The following is a 12,308-nucleotide window of genomic DNA, read 5'->3' as shown; positions in this document are numbered from 1 at the left end:
CCCTCGCTTCTTCTACATATCGAAAAAAGGCACTTCATTAATAGATTACACATTCGCCAGCCTCTCTTTTTTCCATCAAATAACAGATTTCAGTCTAGGGAGCAGAACTGAAAGTGACCACTGTCCCCAAGAAATATCGCTGAGGTCCAGTGTCATGCAACACTCAACGTAGGAAGGGCACTGCCATCCGAGAGTTTCACAATCAACCTAAAACGAATCAAATGCTCCTTCAATAATCTCCAACAAGTAGCAATAGAGGCCAAAGGATTTATCGAGCGCCACAGCTGTTGCCCGGATGACACAATATCCAACTGGTCAATATTTGCAACTGATCTCACCGACAAATACGCGCAACCAGTAAAACATGTGATCCAGACTGGGCTGAAGCAGACACCCAGCTTGAATCTAGAGATACAAGCTGAAACAAGATCTATGAACCGGACTTGGCGGGCGCTAAAAAGTGATCCAACGGACCCTACAAAAATAACAAAATTGAGAGCGGCCCGCAGCCATCTTAAGAAAGCCAAAAGAGAGCTACGCAGCAATCAATGGAACTCGTTCTGGGCGAAACTACAGCATGACATTAAAACGAACAACTCTGCAAGGTTTTGGAGGACAATCAACAGTGCATCTGGTCACGCATCGAAAGTTGCTTCATCAAGCATATTGGAGTCAGAGTGGGCGGTGTTTCTTCATCTCCACTTCAACGATCGGGATGCAAATATACAAAATCAGAGGCTCTAAGTCGAAGACAAATCGGCACATAAAGCAGCCGACTGGGCACTTGTTCCGAACATCACAAACCCGCCAATGAAAGTATGTCGGAACGATGAACCAAAAATGAAAATAACAAAAGAGAGCCCTCCGCCTCAAAGCAGCATTGAAACTACAACAATCCAGAAGGCAGATATTGAAAAACTGATTAAAAAGGGACGGAAGGACGGGGCCCCAGGTCCAGGAGGAATCCCTCAAGCCTTGTTCAAGGAAGATGCATCTTTCTGGGCTGGGAAGCTAAGCACCTTATTCAATTCAATTTGGCAGAATAACATCATACCACCCTCTTGGCAGGGATCAATTCTCGTACCAATCTTCAAAGGTGGGGAAAAACAATCCCCCAGGAATTACCGCCTCATTGCCCTCATCGATAACGAAGCTAAGTACTTTGCGGGAGTGTTGCTCAACTCACTCAGGGTATGGGCGGATGACAACTCTGTTATTCCCCCGAATCAGACTGGGTTTACAAGCAATACAGGCACATAAGTCAATCTCATGACCCTCTCCTGTCTGATTGACCAAGCTAAGTTCAGCTCCTGCCCACTCTATATGGGATTCATCGACTTCCAAGCGGCCTTCGACAACGTGAACAGGTCAAAGCTCTGGCAGAAGCTGTCCAGCCTCAACATTCCAGCCGACCTCCTAAGAGCTATACAACTTTTACATCAGGACACATGGGTCAGGATCAAGGTCGGGGACGGCTCAAGATTATCCCGCCCAATTCCAACGGGAAAAGGTTTAAAACAGGGCTGTGTCCTGGCCCCGACACTCTTTAACTTATTTCTATCCGACCTTCCAGAAGCGCTAAATAAGGTCAATTCTCATGCTCCCAAAGTAACCGGCCTGTTGTTGTCAAACCTTCTATATGCCGATGACGTGGTCCTTCTGAGCAAAACGAAGGTCGGAATGCAAAGGCTCCTGGACGCCACTCTTGAATATTCAAACAAGAACGAGCCTGTGATCAACAACAAGAAGACCAAAATCCTGGCGGTTTGTCCAGGGAAAGCCAAGACACTGTCCTGGACCCTGAATAAGGAAAGCATCGTCGAATCCAACTCCCACAAGTACCTTGGAGTCATATACAATAATAATGACAAATACAAATCCCACTTAGAAGAACAAAAAAGGGAGGGTGCTGCACTTGCTTTTGCAATTGGCTCAATCCAAAAGAAACTACAAGGTCCAACTCTTGCACCTACATTACAGGTCGCGCAGGCGAAAATCATCCCTACCCTAACCTATGGCAGCGAAGTCCTCAAAGGACTAGACAGCTGCCAACTGGATAAAATAATTTCAAAGATCTACAGATCAGTTTTCAAGTTACCAACCCAAACATCACCGGCACAAATCAGGTTGGAACTTGGAATCTGCCAGCAACCACTTGCCAGAGCTATGTCTTTTTTCGTGTGCTGTCACAAACTAAGGTCACCTAAGGAGGGAAGTCTAGGCAACCACCTGTGGGCCAGTCTCGACACAAACACATGGCGAGCAGGTCACAACTATTTGGTAAAAGGCTTACCAACTTTAGGCCTAAACGATCTCTAGAGCATGCACATAAGCCAGAAGGAATTCAAACGGCTAGCGAAAACAAGCACAAAACAAATTTCAATAGTGGAAGACAAGGCTCGCCTAGCCAAAAGAAGTCACGGGTGGCTGACGCTGCAATCTTACGCCTCGTTGATCCCACAGCAGTACCTAACTGTACCCTTTACTGCACGTACAAAACTAAGTTTCTTAAAATGGAGACTGGGTGTCATTAACTTGTTGGTTCATTTGCCAAAATGGAAAAGAGAGCATGGACGAGATCTCTGCCGACTTTGTGGGGATCATAAAGAAGACATTATACACATCATATGTCTATGCCCAAAATTACTGACTAAAAGACGGACCCTCCTTAAGCACCACTGGAACACAAAAAAGATTAGAACTTGTAGAGCAGCAGTCTTGGCCTGCTTTGATCCTAAGAACATCAAATTAAACTGTGCCCTAGTAAGGTTCATGGCCCACGCAGAAAAAAAACTCTGTGAGGGACCCCCAGTCAGCGATCCTCCGTCGGCATAACGTTTTGGCAGGCTCCACCCGACATCCCTACTTTTACCGGACTAAATTAGTTCTATTTTAAATGACTTTTTGATATTTTAATTTTGTACTTGCAATGGTTTTTTTAATCACGCAATAAAATTATTATTTATCTAAAAAAAAAGAATAAAGGAACAGTAATGGTGCTAATCTAGAATTGAGTGTACATTGTCCTCCTGCATACATTAATCAGAACTTTCCTTGTCCTCCTGCCCAAGTTCAAAGCACTTTTAACTTCCAAACTCACAGTATTGCAAAGCACTTCAATTTACTACCTGCAGATCAGTCCAACTACAAGGCCTTCCCCTACCATCTGACTGTTTCCTTACTGTTATCCATTCACCATCCTTAACCCCTTCGCTGCTAGGCCTTTTCCTCCCCTGTGCTAAGCCTTTTTTTGGCTATTTGGGGTAGTGTGCGCTTAGGCCCCTGTAACATTTTGACCACATAAGGTATCCACGCCAAATTTGCGTCCTTTTCTTTCAACATCATGAGGATTCTAAAGGTACCCAGGGTTTGTGGATTCCCCTCGAGGGGTCCCAGAAATTAGCCAAAATAAAGCAAAATTTTTGGATTTTTGGGGAAAAATGAGAAAAAGGGCTGCAAATGAAAGTGTCTGGGTTTTTCCCTACAAATGGTATCAAAAAAGGGGTTGTGGGGCTGAAATCACAATTTTCCCAGATTTTAGGGAATGACAGACTTTTGTCAGCAAACCAACATTTTTTACACATTTTTGTCATTTTTCTGGGACATAGCCTATTTCTGCTATTTTTTGTGCTTTCAACCTCCTTCCAGTTAATGATAGAAATGGGTATGAAAGCAATAATGGATCCTGGACAGCTATACATTTTAGAAAAGCAGAAACAATTCTGAATTCAGCAAGGGGTCATTTGTGTAGATTCTTCAAGATTTTTTTATAGAAACTAACAGTTAAATATAGGAAAAATTTAAAATTAGTTGTAAAAAACAGCCTTTTGTGTCAACATTTTCACCTGTAACTTCTTCTAATTATGGCAGCCCTTTGAAAGCAATATACCGTTACATCCACTGGACCTTTCTAGTTGTGGGGAGATATAGCACTTGTAGGTTCACCAATAACCCGACGAACCCAGAGTCAAAAACTGAGCAGCAGTTTGCAATGGCTTTTTCTTATGTACCAGGTATATAGCAATTATTGTGGGAAAATGTATACATGGAAAAATCAGTATGAAAGACACCTATGTATTTCTAAAATGAGAACAAATTATAGAGTTTAGAAACAGTAGATATTTGCACATTTTCGAAATTGGGAATACTCATACTAGCTTGAGAATTATTGGTCATTTTTCAAAATGACTTCTTTTTTACACGATGTCTTTCATTTGGAAGGCAGAAATGCATGGAAAGTCAATAGGTAATAACAGTTGCTTTACAAATCTGAATTACCCTAAGTCTCCCGATAAAAATTGTTCCTCACTTGTGTGGGTCCTCCTAGTGCCCGCGACAGGAAACAGTGCAAAAAGCAACATGGACACACCTCAATTTCGCAGTGAAAAATGACCCTTTTTTGGCAAAGTGCCTAGCTGTTGTTGTTTTACTTTATTTTAGATATAAAAATATCTATTAAAAGATCACCTCAAAGTTACACAGCAAAACATTTTAAAAACAGAACCTTAGCATAAAAACAGTAATTAATAGAACTTCAAAACACAGTAAAAAACTTCACCAGTCTATCAATGGAAAAGGACTTAATGTGCAAAGTGCAATGACCGGTATAACATTTAAAGTGCATTTAGAATCAAGTCTTTGGCAAGGACCATGATTACTGACAATGGACCATAAAGTGACAGCCAATTGTACAAAGCAACAGTCCAATAAAAAGGTATAAAAAGCATTTGAGAAATCACAAAATAGAATGAAAAAGCATAAAAGTGAACCGGCCCGTAACTACTTAAGAGAGCGGTAAGCATTTCGTATGAAAATTGTAAAAGCAATGTTTAGACCTATGTTTTCTGGCATTAATGCTGCAATAATTGCTTGTCTGCACGTTCGGATTCCCAGCCTGTTCCACTCAATTTTCAATTTATATCTACGTTGTGACATAAAAGATGGGCAAAGACAGACTATATGCTCCATGGTTTCGGGAGACAAGCCGCACCCCCTGCAGATTACGTCCTCTGACGGACGGCGCCAGACGGGAAGATCTTTTAGAAATTGCCATTCACCTAGTCTGGCGGCCATAAAGCTAGTTTTTAGGTGCAAGGAGTAGGTGCAGGATAGGTAAGAAGCGGGAGCTAACCGACCATATGAGGACATTGTAGCCCAGGCGTGTCTGCGTTTGGCAAATTGGGCTTTATCAATAATCAGGGACCTCATGCGAATACAGTTCTTAATGCTAGTTTTAAATGCTGATTTACTAGGGTTGAGGTCCCATAATGCACCAGCAGACATTTCACGGATCGAATCCTTAAAAAGGCGGCTGTAAGGGCCGCTTCGATTTGTCTGGGAAATATCCAGCCAAATTAAGGACTCCAATGATCCTGGCTTTGCCTGTCTCAGTTTGTGGCACAGGTTTAGATACAGACCAGTGGCTGAAATTTCATAATTTAATAGACCGAATTCTAGTCTGATCTGAGCAGCAGAAGCTGATTTGGGCAAGTGGAGGATTTTTTTGTAAAGTTTTGTCACGTGTTGGTTAAAAGAGGAATTTAGTTTCCCCCTAAAAATCTCAGCGCCAGAAGTCAAAGTGGGCCCAATTTTTGCTCTCATGACTTCCAGTAATGGGGACAGGCTTGGGCCAGACAGATTTCTTGAGAGCTTACAGAAGCTTACCTGAAGGTTCATGGCTTTTACTGAGATAACATTACGTTGTTGGTTAAAGTTACCCCTGGGGTCAAAAGTGACCCCAAGATATTTGTAGGTGTTTCCTATGCTGAGGCTAGAGTTGTTAAACAGCCAACCACCCCCACGGTATAGCTTTCTACCAAAAGTGACAACCTGGGTTTTCTTTAGATTTGACCTCCAACCCATTCGTGGTTGTATAGACTTCCAGTCTGTTTAATAGCCTTTGCAGCCCTACCCGTGTCAAGCTAAAAAGGACCAAGTCGTCAGCATACAAAAGGTTGCTTATCGGGACGCCTCCCATCTTGGGCGGGTGACTGTTCGTTTCTTCAAGGAAGGATGGCAGATCTGCAATGAACAGATTGAAGAGAAGGGGGGCCAACACGCATCCCTGTTTGACTCCTCTAGTTGTCATAATTTTCCGAGAGAGATGCGTGCCGGTCCCCAACTTCACTTGTACCCACGTGCCCGAATGAAGTTGGATGATCGCGTCCAGGAGCTTATCTGGGATCCCCCATTTTTTTAGCTTCTCCCATAGAGCTGCCCTTGGTACCCGATCAAATGCAGCTTTAAAATCTATAAAGCAACAAAAAACCATGCTAGATGTGACTAATGCATTGTTGACAATGATAGACAATGATAGTAAGTTGGTCATGGTACCGGAGGAGGTAGTGAAGCCAGTTTGGTTCAGTGGAATCAGATTATTCTGCTCTACCCAATCTCTCAGTTCCCCCAATAATGTTCCTGCAAAGAACTTAGCTTCGATGTCTAACAAGGCTATTAGTCTATAATTGTTTGGGGATGCATGAGAGCCGGACTTGTAAATCGGGTGGATTATTGCCCCTCGCCATGAGTCCGGGATGGTTGAACTTGTCAGTACATAGTTGAAAAGATTGGATAGATATCTCGACCATAAATCAATGTTTGTTTTAAACAAGGACTGTGGTAGGCCGTTTGGACCGGGAGCGCCGTCGGATCTTGCTTTTACAAGAACTTTGGTGACCATTTCTTGCGTGACTTGCAGATCTTCACTTCGTATATCTGGACGGACCATCGAGCTGCTCCTGATCGATTGTGGAAGAAGTGACAGTTGTTTAGGAACAGATAAGATTGTAGACACAGAGACCTCTGAGGCCCTGAAATGGTCAGTCAGATAGGCAGACCAGGTCGCTTCTGTGATGTTTGCTGATCCAGATCTGGAGGAGCTACCATTTAGTTGGTTGATTAAGGCCCAGAATCTTTTAGAGTTACAGCTTTTGCTCTCCCATAGAAGTTTGCACCAAAATTGGGTTAGATGGCGTTGTTTATCAGATTGGATTGCGACCCTGAATAATTTTTGGATTGCTTTGAGCCCATTCGAAAGTTCATTATTTCCTGGGGATGACTTAAGAGATCGCAGTGCTTTGTCTCTAGATTTCTTCAGTGCCTTAGTGTGACTGGAGATTTGGAACTTGCGGCTAACGAGGGCCTTGTGGGCGTGATGGCTAGCAGGAAAGCAAGTTGTCAGTTGGGAGCAGAAAGATGACCACGCACCCGTGGAAAAGACCGCTGCGGAGGTGCTTCCTGTGATAAATACCAAACAAGCTTCCATAATGTTAGGACTTATATCGTCATTCCATTTTAGCCGTTTTAGGTTTTCGGTGTATATTCCTGGGCATGTCGTTGAGGCAAGTTTATGAAAGTCTGGCTGAATATTAAGGGTAACAACTTGGGGACGGTGATCACTACCTGAACGGGGCAGAATACTGTAGTTGGTCAAATGATGGAACAGCGCTGAATTGCAGATGGTGTAATCTAAATAGGAGCGTTTGCGCCCATTTGACCAGGACCAGTTGGGGGGAGTATCATTCGCAGATCTCCCATTCATTACCAGGAAACCAATACTTAAAAATTGCAGCACACAGAGCTCACCGAGGCCACAATAGGCTTGGTGTGGGGGTTTGGACTGGGCCTTGAATTCCGGAGTTGTTAATGGAAACAGCCCTTCGTAATCGGTGGAATTACCCTGGAAAAAGTTGGTGTTAAAATCTCCAGTAATTAGGTAGTCAAAGTTGGGATAATCCACCACCAGGTCACACACAATTTTCATTAGACGCCTTAAGTGGGCCTTCTTTGAACGGGTGTTAGGGTTGATATAAACATTAAGAAGAAAAAGAGAACGCTGGTTATTCCATGCACTGATTTTAACACCAAGTAACCTGTCTTCGTCAAAGGTCAGTGTCTCAATCGGGCCTTTTAGGTTATTTGAAACATATATCGACAGACCACCTTTGGGATGGCCAAAAAGACAGGATCTAATTGCCGGTTTCCAGAATTCCATGAAACCTATAACTGGGCTAGATTGAGAAGCCCAGGTTTCTTGAAGTGCAATTAAGTCATGACCAAAGATGAAAGAATGGATCTCTGAGTTAGTAAGTTTCTGAGAAAGACCACTAATATTCCATGAACATAGGGAGAGCAAAGACTGTGACTGCGGAAACGGAGTGGTTGAGGAGGGATGTAGGGGGAATCCTGATTGAGCCTGGGCTATCGGATGCTCATCACGTGGTCAATCTAATGTATTGCGAGACAAAGTGGCTGGAAGCCAGCCCCAATCAGAAGTTTTATCAAAGTTCAGGGGATTAGACCGTCCATCTTCGGTCGATTGAAGTGATCCTAAGGCATTTTTGAGGATTGAATATGGCCTATTTTTCTCCCCACTTAGCAAAGTAGGGGGTTGTTGAGTTAACACTGTGGGGTATCCAGGCGTGGAATAGGGGTAGATTTTGATGCCCCATTTCCGAAATAGGGGCTTTTGATCTAAGAATAGATGTACCCAAGTGATAGACTTAAGGGACACCACGGTTACCTCAGAGGGTTGGGAACCCCTTGGGGGGAGAAATTCGATTGACTCGATGTCGTCCGAAGACAAGGCCTCAAAACCCGGAACGCAGTTGACTAATTTAATTATATTTGATCTGTTGAGTATATCCTGCCGACCTTTTGATTTGTATTCGGGGGCAAGGAGAATTTTTAGAGAATGTGTGTCTCTAATATCAGTGTCGGAAGTCCGGGATGAATTAGACTGTGAGAGATTAGCACTTGGAGTATCTGGGTGTGGTCTCTGAAGGGGCCGGTGAAGGGCCCGTGTGTCTTGCCCGGATGACCGAGAATCTTTTAATAAAGTTGATATATTATTGAAGATTGTTTTATGAATTATGGGACTACGTCGGGATGCAGTTGACAACGCAGCCACTTGAGGTTGAAATGATGTAGATAATGGCCTCATTGTAGTTATCTCAGTGGAACTGCCTCTTGGTTCGTTTGTGGCCGGCTGAGATTCTGAAGGCCCATTTTCCGGTGGAGCAGGACTTAGCTCAAGACTGCTCAAAGGAATCTGTTGGTTAGTGGTTGTGATTATGTCAGCCTTGTACGGGCTTCGAGACGAACTTACTGGTGATGCTAAAGGTAGTGAAGTGTTAGGGATGTTTTTGTTAGTAGCGATTGAAAACAACGGAAATAATTTAGGAAGGTCAGCTTTGCTGTTAAGTCTTGATTTATTCCGTTGTTTTCGTTGACGCTTGCGCTCTCTCTTACTACAAGGAGCTGTAGTTTTTGAAACATAGCTCTGCCGGCACCTAGGGAAGCCTAGCAAACCTATACATTTTTTAAAACTAGGCACCCAGGGGAATCTAGGATGGGGTGACTTGACTGCCTCCCACCAGGTTCTGTTACCCAGAATCCCTTGCAAACCTAAAAAATTGTCCAAAAAAACACATTTTCCCCACATTTCTGTGGTGGAAAGTTCTGGAATCTGTGTGGATCCACAGATTTCCACCCACCCCGCATTCCCCAAAGTCTTCCGCGAAAAATGGTACCTTACTTGTGTGGGTCGGCCTAGTGCCCGCGACAGCAAACGGTGCAAAACGCAATGTGGACACACCTCAATTTCGCAGTGAAAAATGACCTTTTTTTGGCAAAGTGCCTAGCTGTAGTTTTTGAACCATAGCTCTGCCGTCACCTAGGGAAACCTAGCAAACCTATACATTTTTTAAAACTAGACACCCAGGGGAATCCAGGATGGGGTGACTTGACTGCCTCCCACCAGGACATGTTACCCAGAATCCCTTGCAAACCTAAAAAAGTGTAAAAAAAAACACATTTTGCCTACATTTCTGTGGTGGAAAGTTCTGGAAACCATATGGATCCACAAATATCCACTGACCCCGCGTTCCCCAAAGTCTTCCGAGAAAAATGGTACCTCACTTGTGTGGGTCGGCTTAGTGCCCGCGACAGGAAACGGCGCAAAACGCAATGTGGATACACCTCAATTTCGCAGTGAAAAATTACCCTTTTTTGGCAAAGTGCCTAGCTGTAGTTTTTTAACCCTACCGCTGCCGGTACCTAGGGAAACCTACCAAACCCACACATTTCTGAAAACTAGGCACCCAGGGGATTCCAGAGAGGTATGGCTTGTGTGCCCCCACCCTAATTCAAATTTGCCTAAAAAAATCCCTGGTGACTAGTGGGCTTTTTGCCCCCCCGGGGGTGCAGATTGGGGGCTAATGCACCCATCTGCCCCCGGGGGGGGGGGGGGAAAGCCTACTAGACGCAAGGGATTTTTTTGTGCACATTTTAAATAGAGTGGGGGTTGCCAAAAACGGGCATGCCAATGCCCCCACCCTATTAAAAAAATTCCCCAAAAAATCCCTGGCGTCTAGTGGGCTTTTTACCCCCCCCCCCCGGAGCGGCAGATTGGGGGCTACTGCCCCATCTGCTCCCCAGGGGGGCAGGAAGGCTGCAATTTTTGTGGGTGAAGGTGTGGGGGCATGGGCATGCCTGTTTTGGGCATCCCCCACCCTAATTCAAATTTGCCCCAAAAAAATCCCTGGCAACTAGTGGGCTTTTTGACCCCCCTGGGGTGCAGATAGGGGCTAATGCCCCCATCTTCACCCCAGTGGGGGCAGAAAGCCTACTAGACACCAGGGAGTTTTTGAGCAAATTTTAATTAGGGTGGGCATGCCAATGTCTCCACCCTAATAAAAATTTCCCCAAAAAAATCCCTGGCGTCTAGTGGGCCTTTTGCCCCCCTGGGGGAGCAGATTGGGGGCTACTGTCCCATCTGCCCCCTGGGGGGCAAGAAGGCTGTCATTTTTGTGGGGGAGGGGGTGGGGGCATGGCCATGCCCAGTTTGGGCTGCCCCACTCTAATTCAAATTTGCCACCAAAAAAACCCTGGCGTCTAGAGGGCTTTTTGCCCCCCCGGTGGGGCAGATAGGGGCCCCCATCTGCCCCCCAGGGGGGGCTGAAAGTCCACTAGACGCTAGGGTTTTTTTGGGGGGCAAATTTGAATTAGGGTGGGGGCTGCCCAAAACGGGCATGCCAATGCCCCCACCCTAATTAAAATTTGCCCAAAAAATCCCTGGCATCTACTGGGCTTTTTGCCCCCCCGGGGGGCAGATTGGGGGCTAATGCCCCCATCTGCCCCCCAGGGGGGGCCGGAAGGCTGTAATTGTGGCAGGGGTGGGGGCATTGGTGTCCCCGTTTCGGGCAGCCCCCACCCTAAAGAAAATGGTGCAAAAAAAGAAATCCCTGGCATCTAGTGGGCTTCTTGCCCTCCTGGGGGGGCAGAAAGACTGGCATTTCTCAGGGGTGAATTGCCATGCCCTTTTTGGGCAGCCCCCACCCCAACGTCAATAAAAAAAATAATCCCTGGTTTCTAGTGGGCTTTCTGCCCCCCGGGAGCAGATTGGGGGCTGCTGCCCCCATCTGCCCCCTGGGGGGGGGGGGGCAGAAAGACTGAGATTTCCCTCGGGGGGTATTGCCATGCCCTTTTTTGGGCAGCCCAACGTCAATAAAAAAAGAAAAATCCCTGGTTTCTAGTGGGCTTTCTGCCCCCCCCGGGGGCAGAAAGACTCTAATTGTGCATGGGGGGTGGGGGCTATGGCGTTCCCATATTGGGCAGCCCCACCACTATTTTACAGCAATAAATAAAATCCCTGGCTTCTAGTGGGCTTCCTGCCCCCCGGGGGGGTGCAGATTGGGGGCTACTGACCCATCTGCCCCCCGGGGGGGCAGAAAGACTGAATGTGGCTACAAAAACATGGGGGAGCAAAGTCCCTTGTCCAAGGGGCCGCTCACCCCTCCCTGGTGCTAGTGGGTGGATCCCTGCTTGGGGATCACCCTCTTGGGGTGATCTGCAAGCAGGGATCCACTAGCGAAGTGTACCATTGGAAAGGGGAGATTCTCCCCTTTCCAACGATACCTCTCCCAAGTGTTTAGGTGCTCGGGGGGCTGAGATAGCCCCACGAGCAATGAAACACTGAAACGGAAACTAAGTTTCAGTTTAGTTTTTGTTTTAATGCGATCGTGCGCCATGCCCGCGATCGTCATTTCAACAAAATCTAAAAATAGGCCTGGGGAGGTTGGGGGAGCTCTTCCCCACTACCCCAGGCACAAAAAAATGGGAAATCCCTCTGCTGCCTGCAGCAGAGGGATTCCCTGAGTATGTGCTCATGACGGAATGGTTCCGTCATGAGCACAGCAGCACTTGTGCTCATGACGGAACCATTCCGTCATGAGCACTGAAAGGGTTAACGAAACTACTACTAAACAACACCATGCGCCTGAGCCCTTCTTTCCAATTGGTATAACTAG

At 45.8% G+C, this 12,308-nt stretch overlaps 1 pseudogene; it reads left to right on the top strand.

Annotated features, from left to right (window-relative positions):
- Positions 1–11,668: 11,668 nt before the first annotated feature.
- Positions 11,669–11,740, top strand: LOC146832781 (small nucleolar RNA SNORA17; annotated as a pseudogene).
- The last annotated feature ends 568 nt before the right edge of the window (positions 11,741–12,308 follow it).

This window comes from Triturus cristatus, chromosome 5_1 (assembly GCF_964204655.1).
Source record: "Triturus cristatus chromosome 5_1, aTriCri1.1, whole genome shotgun sequence".
Lineage (NCBI taxonomy): Eukaryota > Metazoa > Chordata > Amphibia > Caudata > Salamandridae > Triturus > Triturus cristatus.
Note: the sequence above shows the minus strand (reverse complement) of the source record. Positions and strands in the feature narration are given on the sequence as shown.